We start from the raw sequence: 20,463 nt of genomic DNA, 5'->3' as shown, positions 1-20,463 counted from the left end.
GTCCAGTGCCCGGCCCTGGCTGAGAGAGCAGGTTTCAGTGGTCAGCACCTCAGAGCCAAGTCCCAGACCCCATCCAACTTTCATCTCTCTCAGTGCCTGGCACCCAGGACCCAGCCAGGCCTCAGGCTGTTCATTTAAGCTGCAGAGACACACTTGTAGCAATTTCCAACTGGGTTAATCTTTAGTTCACAACACTTACTCTCTTTGAAAGAAGTCCCAACCACAGAGGCAAGCCTGAAATGATGTGTAAGATCCTTGCACACCAACCTAACCTCCTGCCACCTCCTGGGGGTGGACAACCGATCAATGCTGGAACAAGTGTGGAAATGTGAACGGAGAGACAGGAGCTGGGAAACTCTTTCCTTAGTAGCCAGGGTCATATCCTCCAGCTGCCCAGGGCTCTGGGGACCATGCCCAGATCGTCCTCTGCAGCTTATAGGTCATGGAGGCAGGGACTGGGGAGAGGTTCACTGCTTTGTGTTGGGAAGAACCCCTGGAGAAGGGAAAGGCTACCCAATCCAGCATTCTGGCCTGGAGAATGCCATGGACTGTATAGTCCATGGGGTTGCAAAGAGTCAAACACGACTGAGCGACTTTCACTTTCACTTCAACAGCTTTGTGGCCTGGATCTGGCCTGTGGGCACCCGTGGCGAGGGCTCTGGGACTCTGTGGGACACAGTCCCCAAACTGTCCTGGGCCCTCATCTCACCCGCCTGCCCTGAGGCCTGAGGGCCTGGATAGTGCGTGGAGAAGGTCTCTGTGCCAGACTCATCAAACTCTGGCAAGAACTGCTGACAGGTTTCCTGTTGGTGGAGCATGACCTCTAACCCTAGTCTAAGGGTCCCACTAAAGGTCTTACAATATTGACTGTGTGCCCACCCCACCCCTAGTACAGTCTCCACCCATTTCTACTCTTTCTGGGTCCCCAGACTTCCCTAGAAGAAACAAAGCCTAAGATTTAATCTTATACATCAGTGTCTCTTTTGCTGTCTTTTGGACTCTGTGGGAGAGGGAGAGGGTGGGATGATTTGGGAGAATGGCATTGAAACATGTATAATATCATATATGAAACGAGTCGCCAGTCCAGGTTTGATGCACGATACTGGATGCTTGGGGCTGGTGCACAGGGACGACCCAGAGGGATGGTATGGGGAGGGAAGAAGGAGGAGGGTTCAGGATGGGGAACACATGTATACCTGTGCTGGATTCATTTTGATATATGGCAAAACCAATACAATATTGTAAAGTTAAAAAATAATAAAATAAAAAGACCTTCCAAAAAAAAAAAAAAAACACAAAGATTTAATCTTATAAACAAAATTAAGTTTCATACCTAATGTATCCACTTGTACTCTTTATTTGGAGCCCCGTAAATTCTTCTCACAAAAATGAACGTTTTTGTCGTGTGTTGCAAGCGTGTTTTCAATTTATCACTACCTTTATTTTTTTTTTTAATTTTTGTTTATTTGTTTTTGTCTATGCTAGTTCTTCCTCATCATGCTTGGCTTCTCTCTAGCTGTCCTGAGTAGGGACCTGTCTCTTGCTGTGGAGCACAGGCTCTAGGTGCACAGGCTTCAGTAGCTGTAACTCGCAGGCTTTAGAGCCCTGGGTCAGTAGCTGTGGTGCATGGGCCAGTTGCTCAGTGGCATGTGGGATCTTCCCAGACCAGGGATCAGATCCATGTCCCCTGCACTGGCAGGCAGATTCTTAACCCCTGGGCCACTAAGGAAGTCCCATCACTGTCTTTTTATTATGGTTACTTTTACTTATATCATGAAGATATTTTTTTTTTTCAAAAACGTCAGTAATTTAAATATTTTTGTTATTTTGGTTGTTAGAAGGAAAGGGGGAAGGATGGTATGACTTATATTTTTATTAAGGGCCAAGTACTCCTTTAAAAATATTTTAATAAATAGGAAAATAACAGCAGGTGTTTAAAGACAAATTTTCTATTAAACAATTCTAAATATTTCTAAAGATGTTTGTCAAAATGGACTAATTAGTTTTTTAGGGTAATGATAGAAAATTTCCCCCAGAAATGATATAGAGTAGAAATATCCTGATACAGTCATAAATGGAACTGAGTGTTTTGTAAAGCACATGTGATAATTTATGTCTCAAAACCTGAAAATATTTTGGAAGTGCTAATGATGGTATATCAATGATTAAGTCATTTTAACAAATTTCATTCACAATGTGTCTATTCATCAAATAATGAACTTGCAGTTGTTTTCTGAGAAAAGAGGGGCACGTTCAATTCATGTTAGTTAAAGAACTTTAAAAGAATTTGTGATTAAATTTGTTATGTCCTATTAATGATTTCAAAGGTGGAGAATTCACTGAATTTTACTACAGCTCCAATTTGCCAAGTATATTTGTATTTCTTTGACCAAGCAACATATTGGACTTTTTGAACGTATTCCTATAGTTGATTCAAGAACTATTTATAAAAGTTGGTGAATATTTCTAATAATTAAACAGGATAAATTATGTAAAACAAGGAAACGGGACCAACTTAGAGAATATCACTCTGTAAAATGCATAGTGCCTCAAACATCCTAACTAAATTCTGCTCACTATAAGTAGTGTGAGCTATTCTTGTTAAGGACTAAATCTCTGTGTCCCCACATAAATTTATATGTTGAAACCCTAACCTCTAGTGGGATGGTCCCAGGAGGTGGGGCCTTTGGGAGGTAATTACATCATGAGGGTGGAGTCCCCATGACATTACCATCTTTCTAAAAACAGGAATAGAGTTCATCCTTTCTCTCTTTCTGCCACATGAAGATAAATGAGAAGGTGGCAAAATCTAAGAAAGACACATTCACCAGAACCTGACTTTGCTGAATCCTGACCTTGACTCGCAACCTTTAGACTATGAGAAACAAATAATTATTGTATAAGCACCCTCATTCAAGGTATTCTGTTACTGCACCCCTAACTGACTGAAGCACCTATCATTATGGATTTTGAGAGTAACAGTTTTCTTTAGCTATTATAGTTCATAGAAAGGAGCCACAGATCCTCCCAAAAACATTGCACTGGAAAGAGTTAAATAGGCAAGGAAAACTTTATTCAAGACATTGTGATAAATGTCAAGACTATTGCAAGGAGAAAGATTGAACTCAACTCCCCTGAAACAAGTGACTGGGATAGGGGGATTTGTAAACCCTGAGTGAGCTAATGAGAACATAACACAGGCCCTCAGCCTCAAGCTTCCCATTTGTGCTTAGTCATTGGCACTTGTGGAAATGAAGCTTCTGCCTTTCCACACAGACTGGGATAAAGGGACCCATTTTTCAGATGATCGCTTTTAGGAAGGCGGGCTCACAGGTTCTCAAGAAAGACATTCCTGGGTTGTAAAATGTTCACACATCATCATGGTAGAGAAGGAATTGACACACCTTCTAAAGTAGATGGTCAAAGAATAAGAAGATCAAGAAAAAGTGTCTGGAATAAATTGGGAGATTGGGATTTATATTTACACACTGTTATATACAACGTAGACAACGAATAAGGCTCTACTATACAACACAGGGGACTCTATTCAATACTCTATGTGCTGTGCTTAGTCAATCAGTCGTGCCCAAATCTTTGTGACCCCATTGACTGTAATCCATCAGGCTCCTCTGTCAATACTCTACAATGGAGATATATATATATATATATATATATATATATATATATATAGTCTAAAATGAGTGTACATATGTAACTGATTCATTTTGCTGTGCAGCAGAAACTAACACAACATTGTAAAGCAACTGTACTCCAAGACAAATTAGTTTTTAAAAGTGTCTGAAGTTTATACAAACTGTGGGGACTGTTAAGGCCCTTTTCGTAAAGCCCTAGTTCTTGCTTATTTACTCTTGATAGAAAGGCAAAAATAAACAAAAGAAAATCTGTTGATCTGGTAGACATGCACTGCTAATCATTTTACATTGTAGTTTATTCATGAAGAATCTCTGAATAAACGAAACAGTAAAAATAATCCCTCAGCATTTTTGATAATACCTTTTTATTAATACATACTGTACAATTGTACATTTTAATGAAGGACTGCCGGGGTCCAGCCCCGGCTGATCCAGGGTATTAGAAGCGGGGACGGCGTCGGCGAGGGTAAGGATACAATAGCTTCAATTAGATATTAATTAAAGATATAAAGAGTAATAGAATGAGGATAGCTCAGTAAGAAAATTCAGTGGAGAAAAGAGGCTGAGTAGCTAGGTTTACGCGGGAGACCAATAAAACTTCAAGACAAGAAGTTTGCACCACTTACGTAGGCCGCAGGCGTCCTTCCGTTCTCCCGAAGGAGAGGAGACACTGAGGCCTCCCCGGTCAGATCTTAGAAGCCCAGGCATAATTAGCAAGCATGGTGGGTTCCGCGCTCCAGATGGAGACTCAGCCAGAATTTGAAAGAGAGAGCGACATGGGGAGACCAAGTTTCAGTGAACAAGGCCCGCACTTTATTTTTCAAAGTAGTTTTTATACCTTAAGTTATGCATAGAGGATAATGGGGGAAAGGGTAGAGTCATGCAGCAAGCCAGACTTTCTTCCTGCAAACTTATCATATGCAAAAGCTTAGGTGATTTGCATCATCTTCTGGCCCGGAGGCCTGTTAACATTTTAAGACCCTTTCTTCAGAAAACTTACTTTTCTCTAAAGGTGATTGGTCAGGAGCCACCCTCCAAAAGTATTAGATAAAGTTGCATTCCTACAGAGCAAAGGTGTGGTGGGCTATAACAAGAAAAAGAGTTAACTCAAGGGTCCCAGGTTACAAACATTAAAGCTACTACTTACACCAATTATATTAATCAATACACTGCCAGGGACACAGCAGGTAAGGGATATGGAGACTTTGCAGCAAACATTGGCCCAACAAGTGAAAATCCCTTCACCAATACAATTTCTAATCAATCTTTTAACTGCTCAAAGGAATCTGTGTTTAGACAGTTTAGAACACCTCATGCCTCTCACAGTTGGGAGGCTCTGAGCAATCACATGTGGCCGGAAAAACCTATTCAGGCAGGCTAGAGGATTTCCAAAGGAGTTTGTAGGTTGAAACACTGTCACACCCAGGAATTATTAACTGGAGCTGTAAGCTAACTCTTTTTCCAGAGAGAGGTAGTGGGGGACAGCCCCCGTAAAGTCAGAGGTGTAGGTGAAAGCACAAAGCAGAAAGTAGGCAGACTCTGGTTTTGGGGGTAGATGCTCGAGAATTTCCAGGGGGACTCCTGAGGCTCGATCCCACCTTTGCGTATGCCGAGCCTCCTTCCTCATGACCTTTGCCACGGGAGGAGTTCCTCACCCTGGCTCCTGGCAGTGATAGACTTCCAGTTGAGCTATTCCAGATCCTGAAAGATGATGCTGTGGAAAGTGCTGCACTCAACATGCAATATGCACTCAATATGCAATATGCCGGCTCCCAGCAAAGGACAAATATGATAATGACAACAAATCAAATCTTTTGGATGTTTTGCTCAATGATATTAGAGTATATATTATAATGACTAATCTTGTAATGGTAACAGTGTGAGGGGCTAGAAGTCATGCCAGACTGCTATCAGCTTGGGATCCCCCTGAGACACCCAGATCCCTGAACACATACAGGTATGTGCTTATTCCTATTTACAAGCATATTAGCCAGGGTAAAATTGAAGAAAATTTATTAAAATACAGTTTCTTGTTGTTGTTCAGTCACTAAGTCATGTCCGACTCTTTGTGACTCCATGGACTGCAGCACGCAGGGTTTCCTAGTCCTTCACTGATTATGGTATTTTTATCATAATTAAATCCATTAGTGAGTACTTGGCATCACTTATTTCTCATTGAAAATATTTCCTAGTAAGAGTGTAATTAAATAAGTCTTGATCTTACTTTTAAACCTAAAACAGCCCCTGTGTGACACCGCTGTTGTTGTTCAGTCACTGTCATGTCCAGTTCTTCGCAACCCCATGGACTGCAGTATGCCAACTTCCCTGTCCTTCACTGTTTCCTGGACTTTGCTCAAATTCCTGTCCATTGAGTCAGTGATGCTAACTAACTACCTCTAACTACCTCATCCTTTGCTGCTCTCTTCTCCTTTTGTCTTCAATCTATACCAGCATCAGGGACTTTTCCAATGAGTCTGATCTTCAAAACAGGTGGGTAAAATATTGGCACTTCAACTTCAGTCATTCCAATGAGTATTTGACGTTGATTTCCTTTAAGAGTGACTGGTTTGATCCCCTTGCAGTCAAACGGACTCTCAAGAGTCTTCTCCAACACCACAGTTCAAAAGCATCAACTCTTTGGTGCTCAGCCTTCTTTACAGTTGAACTCTCACATCCACACATGACTACTGGAAAACCATAGCCTTCACTATATGGAGCTTGGTTGGTAAAGTGATGTCTCTGCTTTTCAATACACTGTCATAGCTTTTCTTTCAAAGAGCAAGTGTCTTAATTTCATGGCTGCAGTCACTGTCTGCAGTCACTTTGGAGCCCTCCAAACAGCAGAGACAATTCTTTGCCAACAAAGGTCCATCTAGTCAAGGCTATGGTTTTTCCAGTGGTCATGTATGGATGTGAGAGTTGGACTGTGGAGAAAGCTGAGCATCGAAATATTGATACTTTTGAACTGTGGCGTTGGAGAAGACTCCTGAGAGTCCCTGGGACTGCAAGGAGATCCAACCAGTCCATTCTAAAGGAGATCAACCCTGGGATTTCTTTGGAAGGAATGATGCTAAAGCTGAAACTCCAGTACTTTGGCCACCTCATGTGAAGAGTTGACTCATTGGAAAAGACTCTGATGCTAGGAGGGACTGGAAGCAGGAGGAAAAGGGGACAACAGAGGATGAGATGACTGGATGGCATCACTGACTCGATGGACATGAGTGTGAGTGAACTCCAGGAGTTGGTGATGGACAGGGAGGCCTGGCGTGCTGCAGTTCATGGGGTTGCAAAGAGTCGGACATGAGTGAGTGACTGAACTGAACTGAAAATAAAGTCTCATTGTTTCCATTGTTTCCCCATCTATTTCTTATGGAGTTGTGGGACCAGATGCCATTCAGTTCAGTCACTCAGTTGTATCTGACTCTTTGCTACCCCATGGACTGCAGCACACTAGGCCTCCCTGTCCATCACCAACTCCCAGAGTTTACTCAAACTCATGCCCATTGAGTCAGTGATGCCATCCAACCATCTCAATTTTAGTTGACCCCTTCTCCTCTTGCCTTCAGTCTTTCCCATCATCAGGGTCTTTTCAAATGAGTCAGCTCTTCGCATCAGGTGCCCAAAGTACTGGAGATTCAGCTTCAACATTAGTCCTTCCAGTGAATATTCAGGACTGATTTCTTTTAGATGGACAGGTTGGATCTCCTTGCAGTCCAAGGGACTCTTAAGAGTCTTCTCCAACACCACAGTTCAAAAGCATCAATTCTTCAGTGCTCAGCTTTCCTTAGAGTCAAAATCTAAGGTCCATGCATGACTACTAGAAAAACCATAGCCTTGACTAGACGGACCTTTGTTGGCAAAGTAATGTCTCTGCTTCTTAATATGCTGTCTAGGTTGGTCATTATCTTAATGATAATATCAGATACCATTATCGTAATTTCTTCAGTGCTGAGGTTTAAGCTAGCATTTTTTTTTTTACTCTCCTCTTTCACCTTTAGTTCCTTTTTGCTTTCTGCTATGACTGGTTTTGCAGTAGAAATTACTAGGCAGTCAGTGTAAAACTCTGAAACCTCATTCTTGTTTTCAGTAAACATCCTGCTCCATTGTCCTGGATTCCTGGAATGCGTCTTTAGTCTGATCAATTTTAAGCACTCAGATCCAAAGAAGAGCAGCAATTAAATTCTGTTCCATATGCTTGAGGAAGAAACAATGGTGATCATTAATCTTAAGCCCATACATCTGGCCCCTAGTAAAATGGACAGAGGGCATGAAAAAGGGCAGTGACTTAACCCAAGGATCAAAAGAAGTCATAAAGATGATGTTAAGTATCTTGACCTTTAAAGTGAATGTTTAGGAATAATGTGATTTAAAGGAAGGCTATAAAAACCACCTTGGGGATTCTTTACCACCTCTCTATGCTGAGTGTCTTTGCTGAGAGCTTTGCAATTTCCTCCTCTTTAATAAATCTTATTCAGTTACTACCATGAGTGTTTGCATGTTCATGGATTCCTTCCTTTGGCTGCATGGACAAGAACTTGGATTCCTGTCTCATCTTTTGGGGGCTCGTCTGGAAATGCTGAATGCCTACTCAAGGTAAGCACAGACACTCACTCTCAAATCTGTCATTCACTTCTCGTTACCTAGTCTAGCTGCATGGTCTCTTGAGCCACTCACAAGCCTGCATGAGTTCCAAAGGGAGACAGCGTTAGTAGATAGTGGCCTCGGGTCTCGGTATTAGCCAGCAGATTGACCTGGGGTGCTGAGCAAAATCTCTGCTAGGCTGCTGCCTCAGAGAGAACCGCAGGACATCTACCATTTCTCTTTCCTAACATTTAGAGGTTATGAGATTTTTCACTTAAGGAAGGATCATTTCGGAGTGTGTGTAAATACTACTAACCTTGTGCACTACATAGCTTGCTTTAGGGGAACTCCAGTTCAGGCACACCCAATGTTCAAGAGCACAGCAAGTCCACCAACTTAGGCTCTCACTCTATATCTATTTCTAGGTGGAATGGAAGATAGAGACAGGAAGAGGACAACAGTCCAGGGTAATCGGATAATGATGTTCAAGACCAGGTGCACTCCAGAGTTGAGGGAAGCATACTTTATTGGTGTTTCTTTGCTCCCACTGTGCAAGGTGGGGACACCCTCTATCAGAAGAACCAGAGAAAAGACGAAGAGCACTGGCCGCTGGTCTTCTGTCTTTCAGATGGGAGCCACCTCTTCTTGCCTTACACCCAGCTCAAAGCAATCTTTGAAATGGCATGGAAAGACATTATGCTAATCCTGACTAGCACCCTTACGGACAATGAAAGAAGTAGTAATTAAAAATGCCCAGGGATGGGGAGATGAATGGTATGCTATTGGCATGCAGTGGAGACCTGACAGTGAATCAGCCTGGTTACCTACTGGGCTCCAGACAGTGCCCATAGCCGATCCTAATTGGGCACATGACAAAGACAGTGATGACTGGAAGAGAGCTCACTTTATCATTTGCATTAGGGAAAACTTTAAAAAATCACTAGCTAAGCCCTTAGACTTAGACTCCAAAGTATCTGGAGTGACTCAGGAAAAGGAAGAAATTCACACAGCTTTTCTGGAAAGGCTCAGGGAGGCACTGAGAAAGCACACTAATTTGGACACAGATGCCCCAAACTTATTCTTAAAGACAAATTTATTACTCAGTCGACTCCAGATATTCAGAGGAAACTCTAAAAACTGGCCTTTGGCCCCCATATAGATTTAGAGGGCCTTGTTTAAGGAAAGTAATACTTCTCAAAGTAGTCTGGAATTAAAACTCCCCCCCTCCCAGGTCCTCCTCACCATTCTATGCAAAACAAAGAACTCTGACCTGAAGAAAAAAAAATGGACAATAAGGTTGATCATGCCCAGCTCCTAGCTGATCCCAGCTGGTCTCCAGAATTCCTTGCCCCAGCTGTTTAAGAAATAACTACTCTGAACACTTCCCTGGCTTCCCTGTGGCTCAGATGGTAAAGCGTTTGCCTACAATGCAGGAGACCTGAGTTCAATCCCTGGGTTGAGAAGATCTCCTGGAGAAGGAAAGGGCAACCCATTCCAGTATTCTTACCTGGAAAATCCCATGGACCGAGGAGCCTGATAGGCTACAGTCCATGGGGTGCAAGAGTTGGACACGACTGAGCAACCTCACTCACTCCAAATAATCTTGGAGAAGAACAGGCCCCCTTAACAGTAAATGCCCACATATATGCCGATACATACTTACTCTTTTCTTGGGGTAGTGCAGCAGCTCACTAATCTGACTGCTGCCCCTTCTTGCCTCATTAAAGGTGAATCTGTTCCATAAGTGCCGGTCTCCTTCTTTTTCTGAACCTCGCCTCCTCTAACTCCCTTACCCTACACTGGTAAGAGCTGCCACATCAGTACTCCTAAACAGAAATCAGGAAGAACCTAAAGAAAAAGAGAATAGAGATAAGAGAAAGGCCGAAGCTCTCATTATGGCCCTACAGGGAGTTAACTTTAGGGCTACAAAGGTGGGAGGACAAAAGCAGAAACCTGGCGTCTGTTTTTGTTGTGGCAAGGATGGACACTTTAAGGGACAATGCCCCTAAGGCAAGCAGAGGCCACCACCAAGGCCTTGCCCCACTTGCAAAGGAGATCACTGGGAGAGTAATATCCCCAAGGACGTAGGTTTCAGGGGTCAGAAACTCAGACACAAGATCAAGATTCACAGGGCCCAGGGCTTCCCACTTTGGCTTCTGTCCTCATTACCACACAGGAGCCTCAGGTGACTAACTAGAAGAGGCCATCCTGTTAAATTCCTACTGGATACAGGAGCCAATTTCTCAACCCTCCTGTGTAATCCGGGTCCTCCTTCTAAGTCAGCTACTAAAGGTGGCATTTCTGGAAAGCCAATTACAAAATTCTTTACACAACAGTTGGGTTGTAACTGGGATTCTCTTCTTTTTTCTCATGTGTATATGTGCATGTGCTCAGTCGTGTCCGCAGCTCCGACTCTATGACCCCATGGACTGCAGTCCACCAGGCTCCTCTGTCCAAGGGATTTTCCAGGCAAGAATACAGGAGGAGGTTGCTATTTCCTCCTCCAGGGGATCTCCCCCACTCAGGGCTCGAACTTGCATCTTTTGCAACTGCCTGCATTAGCAGGCTGATTTTTTTCTACTGCGCCACCTGGGAATCCCAAGTGAGCACAGGGCGCCTGGCATGCTGGGCGTGGGGTGAAGGGCAGTGGCAGCGAAACTCCACGAGGTGAGAAAGGCAGAGGGCGATCAACCCAGGCTGGACTACCGGCTCCTCCCACAGTGAGGCCGAAGGATCCCCCACGCTCCATCCATGAGGGATGCAGCCTGCTGCCCCAAAGTTCTGTTGGAGAGACCATCCCTGAGGGCCCAGTGGGCCGGAAGTGGGGCTAAGGACACCAGCCGGGCACATCGGAGACGGCCGTGGCACCCTCACTTTCACCCCCCTGGGCGTGGCGGTATAGGCACGGTAGCCAGCCCGTGACCCGCGCACACTCGGATGAGCCCACTGCAGGGGGCACAGGCCCTCCTCCTGGTTCAGCACGCTACAAAATCTGCGGACAGAAGGGGGCAAAGGGCAATGGAGCGGGGGCAAGGCGGGCGGGGAAGCGAGAGGCACCAAGGCGCAGCCCCAGGGATCAGAGGACAGGACTGACGATGCACCAACGGAGTGTGGGCACATAGGCCCCCGTGGCAAAGACTCGGCAGAGGCACAGACCCGAAGGTGGAGGTGGGTTGGCCGCCAGTGACAGCGAGGGGCCCGGAAGCCATTCTAAACGACCCAGAAGTGAAGCAGCTACCAGGTCACACCACGGAATCTCACTGCCAGAAGTCTCCAGCACAGGAGTGGTCCCTGGCACTCAGGACGTCTACTGCCCTTCCTGGCCCCCATGAGGCCCCACTCTCCAGGCTTGCCCCCACCACCGCCAACACCCAGAGCCACAACTGGTCCTGGAGAACACTCTCCCGCTGCCTACCAGTGCCTCCACAGCCCTCACGTGCAACTTGCTCTGCCCATCTTCCCCCCTTGGGGACCTAGGGCACTTCTCTGCCCGGAGATGCCACTGGCCATGGAGGCCAGGGAAGGACACCACATGAGGCGAGACAGGTTAGGACCTAAACCGGGGAAGGGGGTGCTGGGTGGTCACCTCTGTGGGGTGGGCCGGGAGTGGGGGAAAGCAGAAAGAGACAGGGAAGGGCAACAAGCATGCATAGGGAGGGCCAGGGAAGAGGGGCACCTGCGCTGTCTGGTGATCAGAAAGACCAAGTCACGGCCGGCCACCCAGTTTTCAAGTAGGAATGTGGCTATTTTTAAACAAAATGCGTCCACACCTGTTAAAGGATTTTGAGAGGCAGATTGGAACCGCTCAACCTTATATATACTATCAGCTGATTGAGGAGAATGATTTGAATTTGTTTCATGAATATAAAGATATTTTGCTGCTTTGTTTTCCAAAGGTATACTACAGATTTACACTCCAAACAGTAACAGAGATGAAATTCAGGTGTTTAATGCATTCATCACCTTTTGGTATTTTTGTTTGTTTGTTTGTTTGTTTTATTCACCCTGTTGAGTATGTAATGGATCCTAATTTTCTTGAATACATATTATTTCCTGATGACTAATGATATTATGCAAATAAGTTTTGTGGTCATCCCTTTATTTTGCCAACTTTTGTTGTGTTATTTGCCTTCAGATTAGATCAGATTAGTCGCTCAGTCGTGTCTGACTCTTTGCGACCCCATGAATCGCAGCACGCCAGTCCTCCCTGTCCATCACCAACTGCAGGAGTTCACGCAGACTCATGTCCGTCGAGTCAGAGATGCCATCCAGCCATCTCATCCTCTGTTGTCCCCTTCTCCTCTTGCCCCCAATCCCTCCCAGCATCAGAGTCTTTTCCAATGAGTCAACTCTTTGCATGAGGTGGCCAAAGTACTGGAGTTTCAGCTTTAGCATTATTCCTTCCAAAGAAATCCCAGGGCTGATCTTCAGAATGGACTGATTGGATCTCCTTGCAATCCAAGGGACTCGCAAGAGTCTGCTCCAACACCACAGTTCAAAAGCATCAATTCTTCAGCACTCAGCCTTCTTCACAGTCCAAATCTCACATCCATACATGACCACAGGAAAAACCATAGCCTTGACTAGACAAACCTTTGTTGGCAAAGTAATGTCTCTGCTTTTGAATATGCTATCTAGGTTGGCCATAACTTTCCTTTCAAGGAGTAAGCGTCTTTTAATTTTATCGCTGCAGTCACCATCTGTAGTGATTTTGGAGCCCAGAAATAAAGTCTGACACTGTTTCTACTGTTCCCCCATCCATTTCCCATGAAATGATGGGACTGGATGCCATGAACATTTTCTGAATGTTGAGCTTTAAGCCAGCTTTTTCACTCTCCACTTTCACTTTCATCAAGAGGTTTTTAGTTCCTCTTCACTTTCTGCCATAAGGGTGGTGTCATCTGCATATTGGAGAAGGCAATGACACCCCACTCCAGTACTCTTGCCTGGAAAATCCGATGGATGGAGGACCCTGGTAGGCTGCAGTCCATGGGGTCGCTAAGAGTCAGACACGACTGAGTGACTTCAATTTCACTTTTCACTTTCATGCATTGGAGAAGGAAATGGCAACCCACTCCAGTGTTCTTGCCTGGAGAATCCCAGGGACGGGGTAGCCTGGTGGGCTGCCGTCTATGGGGTCACACAGAGTTGGACACGACTGAAGTGACTTAGCAGTAGCAGCATTTGCATATCTGAGGTTATTGATATTTCTCCCAGCAATCTTGATTCCAGCTTGTGTTTCTTCCAGTCCAGTGTTTCTCATGATGTACTCTGCATATAAGTTAAATAAACAGGGTGACAATATACAGCCTTGATCACCTCCTTTTCCTATTTGGAACCAGTCTGTTGTTCCATGTCCAGTTCTAACTGTTGCTTCCTGACCTGCATACAGGTTTCTCAAGAGGCAGGTCAGGTGGTCTGGTATCCCCATCTCTTTCAGAATTTTCCACACTTCATTGTGATCCACACAGTCAAAGGCTTTGGCATAGTCAATAAAGCAGAAATAGATGTTTTTCTGGAACTCTCTTGCTTTTTCCATGATCCAGCACATGTTGGCAATTTGATCTCTGGTTCCTCTGCTTTTTCTAAAACCAGCTTGAACATCAGGAAGTTCACGGTTCACATATTACTGAAGCCTGGCTTGGAGAATTTTGAGCATTACTTTACTAGCATGTGAGATGAGTGCAATTGTACGGTAGTTTGAGCATTCTTTGGCATTGCCTTTCTTTGGGATTGGAATGAAAACTGACCTTTTCCATTCCTGTGGCCACTGCTGAGTTTTCCAAATTTGCTGGCACATTGAGTGCGGCACTTTCACAGCATCATCTTTCAGGATTTGGAATAGCTCAAGTGGACTCCTGTCACCTCCACTAGCTTTGTTTGTAGTGATGCTTTCTAAGGCAGGCTTGACTTCACATTCCAGGATGTCTGGCTCTAGGTAGTGATCACACCATCGTGATTATCTGGGTCATGAAGATCTTTTTGTACACTTCTGTGTATTCTTGCCATCTCTTCTTAATATGTTCTGCTTCTGTTAGGTCCATACCATTTCTGTCCTTTATCTAGCCCATCTTTGCATGAGTGTTCCTTTGGTATCTCTGATTTTCTTGAAGAGATCTCTAGTCTTTCCCATTCTCTTTTCCTCTATTTCTTTGCATTGATCACTGAAGAAGGCTTTCTTATCTCTTCTTGCTATTCTTTGGAACTCTGCATTCAGATGTTTATATCTCTCCTTTTCTCCTTTGCTTTTCGCTTCTCTTCTTTTCACAGCTATTTGTAAGGCCTCCCCAGACAGCCATTTTGATTTTTTGCATTTCTTTCCATGGGGATGGTCTTGATCCCTGTCTCCTGTACAATGTCACGAACCTCATTCCATAGTTCATCAGGCACTCTATCTATCAGATCTAGGCCCTTAAATCTGTTTCTCACTTCCACTGTATAATCATAAGGGATTTGATTTAGGTTATTTGCCTTATTAGTACTTTAAACTTCTTTATAATTGGGACTATGAGTCTTTTTTTAGAATAATATATATTTCAGATAACCTTCTCCATACTTTGGCCTGTGTATTTACTCACAAAATGCATTTGGTAAGCAGAAGTTCCTATTCGTAATACATTTCAGTTCCTTATATTTTCCTGTGTAGTTCTTACTTTTCAAATCCTGGTTAAGAAATAATTCCTACTCCAAGATTTTGAAAATGTTTCCTTATGCTTTATCTTCTAAGAGACAATTCTATTTTTATTTGCACTTATATCTATAATCTATCTAGAATATATTTATGTGTTTAGTGTGAGGTTACTGTTGTTGTTTAGTCACTAAATCCAACTCTTTGTGATGCCATGGACTATAGCCCTCCAACCTCCTCTGTCCATGTGTAATTTTCCAGGCAAGAATACTGGAATGGGTTGCCATTTCCTCCTCCAAGGGATCTTCCCAACCCAGGAATAGAACCTGTGTCCCCTGTCTCCTGCTTGGCAGGTGGATCATTACCACTGAGCCACCTGGGAAGCCCTTAGTATGAGGTAGGTGGTTACATTATTATTTTTTTTTCTGTGTACTTATTTAAACAAACTCATTCAATTTCCTAAAAATAGTACAATTTCCTCTCACTTCACTGCAGGGGAACATTTCTTACACATAACATAACTGTAAAGTATTAATATATGTTTGTCTGGCTTCTGTTTTATTCTGTTTTACTGGCCTTTTGGTTTCTCCCTATTTTTACACTAATGCTTTACAATCTTATTTACCAATGGTTTATAAGAGCCTTGATATCTGGTGGTCAATGATGATGATACCAGCAATTGAGATACAAAATGGTTTTGCTTTATAGAGTCTTTTCTTATGGTATTAAGTGGAAGAATTACTTGAGTATTAGTTAGTATTAGTTGCTCAGTCTTGTCTGACTTTGCAACCCCATGAGTTGTAGCTCACCAGGCTCCTCTGTCCATGGAATTCTCCAGGCGAGAATACTGGAGTGAGTAGACTTTCCTTTCTCCAGAGGATCTTCCTTACCCAGGGTCTCTTACATTGCAAGCAGATTCTTTACTGTCTCAGCCGCCAGGGATTTATCTTCTTGCTAACATTTTGCCATTAAATAGCAGCTGTCTATCTCACTAGTAAGCTTTTTGCTATAAAGTTAATTTTACCTTCACCGATTGCTTCCAAATTTGATACTGTTAGGTAAAAAGTTAGGCATAGGCAATGAGAGGTGGCCTAGCTAAAAAAGATTCAGCTTGAAAGCTGATCTCTGTAAAACCCACCCCAGAAAAGCTCCAATGTGGCCCAGGAGTGCTCACATATATGCTACAAAGTAACCACAGAGACTGCTCCAACTCTATGTATGTGCCCTTGATGTACAGTTGTGTCCTCAAGTGGCCTTAGGTAGCTGGGAGCCTATTAAATGTTCATAAATATTCTATACATACATGCATTTGATTAAAACATACTGAATTATGGAAAGATATGAGCAATACTGTATGCTGTTATGCAACTTGCAACTGTCAATCAAAACTGCCAGTCTATGCCCACCTAGATGAATATGCAAAAGCCCTTTCTTGAAAACCCTTATCTCATCATTCCAGCAGCAGTGCCTCTCTTGGACCAGCCCATGTCTCCCTTGAGGTGTTCTTTCTGTTCTTTCTTTAATAAACTTGTTTTTGCCACGAGTAAGACCTCAGATTCTTCTTTGTTTCCTTATCAAGAACCGAGGCCCACAAAGGAGGATGCTCTTTGACCCTTCCCAAATCTGGTAACGATACTAATAAGTGATAGACCTCAACTTGAGGGTGAGAGAGTCATTTGCAAAAATTTTATTGAAAGTAGGGTGCCATGGGTAACAATATGAAACCAGGTCATTTTCAGGAGGGGTGACGGATTATTCAGATCTGTCTGCTTACATCTGACATGTTATGTTGCTATCGTCAGAACATTTTGTATGGGATTTTTGCAATATCTGGTATCTGTAAAAGAAGAACTTGCTACTGTTGTATTGCTTGGTAAAAAAAAATGCATTATCTCTTTTGAGTCCCATCTTTGAGAAATCATTTCTATTCTTGGGGAGAAAGGTAAAAGAAGGCTCTGAGTTGTTTTTTTTCTTATAAGCTGTCAAGTATATTGGATATCTGGGTTTCTATCAGGAACTCTTTAATATATGCTGAAAACCTGCTCAACATGTCATTATTAGTAATATGCATATTATATTCGATTTAAAAATATCAGCATTACTATAAGTCAAGGAGAAATCATGTTAAGGTTAAATGGGAGAATGTTTCTATATCACTTTTATAGGTAGATAAATTGACAATAAAAATATATGACAATAATTCTAAGAGTCTCATCTTTCTCATATTGGTCACAAAGTTCTGTGAATTTTGCTTATAAATACACACCTTCCATTCATATAACTTAACTCCCTCTAACTTTTCATCCTCACTTTCACCATGTTTTTGTACATATTGTGAACAGAAGTCATTTGGACCACATAGCAAACAAGTACATTTCAAACACATCATTTTTATCTAAGACCTGCATATGATTTGCTTTTTGGTTTGCAATGTCTTTCTCACATTTTCACATGGAATTCTCGGTGACACTTCAAGAATCGGCTTGTGCTTCACTCTTCTTATTCTCACATGTACCCTCCACCTTGTCCTCCATGGCACAAAAATAATTTCAACATAAACTGAGTGTCCCTTTCCATTGAATTCTGGATTCTGTTGCCAGATTGTGGAATTTCGCTTAGTCCTTATGTTCTATTATTACTAATGGGGATGATAAATGTATCATGATGATTACATTACCCACTATGAGTATAATAGTCTTAGGAACAGAACAAGGTCCTATATCTATTATATGTCTATTTATTTTATTGTAATATGATTGTTGATTTTTCTCATCTTGCATTTATGAGATATTATGAGCTCACTAAGGAAGACTGACTTTTACATAACTTGTTATTGACATATCAGTTTTCATGTACTCTAAATTTAAGGCCATGCCTAGAGCTAAAATTGTGTTTGCCTGCTGCTGCTGCTGCTGCTAAGTCGCTGCAGTTGTGTCCAACTCTGTGTCACCCCATAGATGGCCTCCTACCAGGCTCCTCTGTTCCTGGGATTCTCCAGGCAAGAACAATGAAGTGGGTTGCCATTTCCTTCTCCAATGCATGAAAGGGAAAAGTGAAAGTGAAGCCACTCAGTTGTGTCTGACTCTTAGCGACTTCATGGACTGCAGCCTACCAGGCTCCTCCATCCATGGAATTTTCCAGGCAAGAGTCCTGGCATAGGGTGCCGTTGCTTTCTCCAAAAATTGTGTTTACTAATCTTTATAATGAACAAACTACTTAATCAGATGGTTGTATTGATGTCTATGATGTATGTTAATACTTTTGCAAAATACATTATTCTCTGAAAATGTATGTATGTATATACACTCTTGAGAGTCCCTTGAACTCTCGAGATCTTGAGAGTCAAGGAGATCCAACCAGTCCATCCTAAAGGAAATCAGTCCTGAATATTCTTTGGAAGGACTGATGCTGAGGTTGAAGCTCTAATACTTTGGCCACCTGATCCAGAGCACTGACTAATTGGAAAAGGCCCTGATATTGGGAAGGACTGAAGGCAGGAGGAAAAGGGAACAACAGAGGATGAGATGGTAGGATGGCATTACTGACTCGATGGACATGAGTTTGAGCAAGCTCCAGGAGCTGATGATGGACAGGGAAGCCTGATGTGGTGCACTCCATGGGATTGCAAGGAGTTAGACATGACAAAACAACTGAACTGAACTGATACAGGCCTTCAGCACGCTAGGCCTCCTTGTCCATCACCAGCTGCCAGAGTTAACCCAAACTCATGTCCATTACACAGGCCTCTAGGGCTTCCCAGGTGGTTCAATGGTAAAGAATCAGCCTGCCAAGTAGGCTGACCTGCTTCAGTTCCTGGGTTGGGAAGATCCCTGGAGAAGGAAATGGCAACCCTCCCCAGTCTTCTTGCCTGGAAATCCCATGGGCAGAGAAACCTAGGGGGCTGTAGTCCATGGGATCACCAATGAGTTGGACATGACTTAGTGACAAAACAAGGAACGGAAGGTTCCTCTAATCTCCCCAAAGGAGGGAGAAGGGGTGGAAGAGAGATGGGAGGTTAGCAGGTTGACAGGAGTCTATCAAAGTTACACCTCATTCTCAGGGCCTTCTTTCCCAATCCAAACTAGAAATTTCAAGTCAAAGAACATTTGAAATTACATTATAATATGGCTACTCTCATGATTAAAGTGGAGAACTTAAATTCAGATAGATGTGTTTTCTGCATTTCCAAGAAATTAGAGGCTCTGAGCATGCCCACAGAAGAGGTTCTTTGGCCCAAAACCTGTAGCATGATTCCAGAAGAGTGCAGGGGATAAGTTTTGTGGTTGTTGCTGTTGTTTGCCACTGAATTACATTGACTTCCACTCTCCCAGTTCCGTGAAGAATAAACCATTGCCATCCTGTAACCTAACTAAATTAGACAACGTATTCCAGGTTCCAGCTTTAAGGGTCTCTTTCCTGGAATCACTTCTGTAGCATATGGTTTCTATTTGTCTCATTTTATCCTTGATTAATTTTTCAAGAAAACAAATTACTATATACTTGGTCATATTAATTCTCATATAACTTAACATCCATGTAGTTGTGTAATTTTTCTTCTCATTACTCCTTCAAATATAAATTTAAATGTAAATATTTATGGGGTAACTCTTTTGAAAAGGAAAGTGTATGAGAAACATATATACACACACACACACACACACACACACACAGATGTGTAAAGTGAAAAAAAGAAAGTGAAATCACTCAGTTGTGTCCAATTCTTTGCGAAGATATGGACTGTAGCCTACCAGGTTCCACCGTCCATGGGATTTTCCAGGCAAGAATACTGGAGTGGGTTGCCATTTCCTTCTCCAGGAGATCTTCCTGACCCAGGCATTGAACCCAGGTCTACCTCATGCGGGCAGAAGCTTTATCGTCTAAGCCACCAGGGATAGACAGATGTGTATATATATTTTATATTCACACACACAAATATATGAATTATCCCCTGATATTTGAAAGTGATCTAGTTGATAAAATTTTGATCCTAGCATTCTTTTTTTTGTGATTTTTTTAAAAAGTTGTTTTATTGGAATGTGGTTGCTTTTCTTTTTTTTAAATATAAATTTATTTATTTTAATTGGAGGTTAATTACTTTACAATATTGTATTGGTTTTGCCATACATCAACATGAATCCACCACAGGTATACACATGGTAGCTTTTCAATGCTGTGTTAGTTTCTAATGTATAGCAACATGAATCAGCATACTTATACATACATCCCTTCCCTTTTGTACTTCCTTGTTATTCTGCTCATCACAGAGCATTAAGTAGAGTTCCCTGTGCTGTACATAACATTTTCACTAGTGATGTTTTTAAAATACATAAAATATTGCATTATATTACTACTGAGCAGTCTGATGGCTAGCCCAATCCTTGTCAGAGTCTCAGATGAAGTCCTTGGGAATATCAGCCCGTTGTGTAAATTTGTGGGTGAGGAAACAGTTGCAGGCAAGACCCTAACTTGTACATATCTTTTCTAGTTTATGTACAAATGAGTGCCCAATTTAAAAGACAGCTACATTATGTCATGAAACTCATAAAGATCATTTTTAATTATTTCCATGTCCAGCTTCCCCAAAGGGCAATTCCATTCATG

At 42.7% G+C, this 20,463-nt stretch overlaps 1 long non-coding RNA gene across 1 annotated transcript; it reads left to right on the top strand.

Moving 5' to 3' along the window:
- Positions 1-7,813: 7,813 nt before the first annotated feature.
- Positions 7,814-18,099, top strand: LOC129636817 (uncharacterized). The gene is made up of 3 exons (XR_008707135.1): positions 7,814-8,246; positions 15,124-15,259; positions 17,820-18,099. It is a non-coding gene; the product is annotated as an uncharacterized LOC129636817 (long non-coding RNA).
- Positions 18,100-20,463: the final 2,364 nt, after the last annotated feature.

The sequence above is a fragment of the Bubalus kerabau genome, chromosome 22 (genome assembly GCF_029407905.1).
Source record: "Bubalus kerabau isolate K-KA32 ecotype Philippines breed swamp buffalo chromosome 22, PCC_UOA_SB_1v2, whole genome shotgun sequence".
NCBI classification, from domain to species: Eukaryota; Metazoa; Chordata; class Mammalia; order Artiodactyla; family Bovidae; genus Bubalus; species Bubalus kerabau.
The sequence above is the reverse complement of the archived record's forward strand: the minus strand, read 5'-3'. Positions and strand labels throughout refer to the sequence as shown.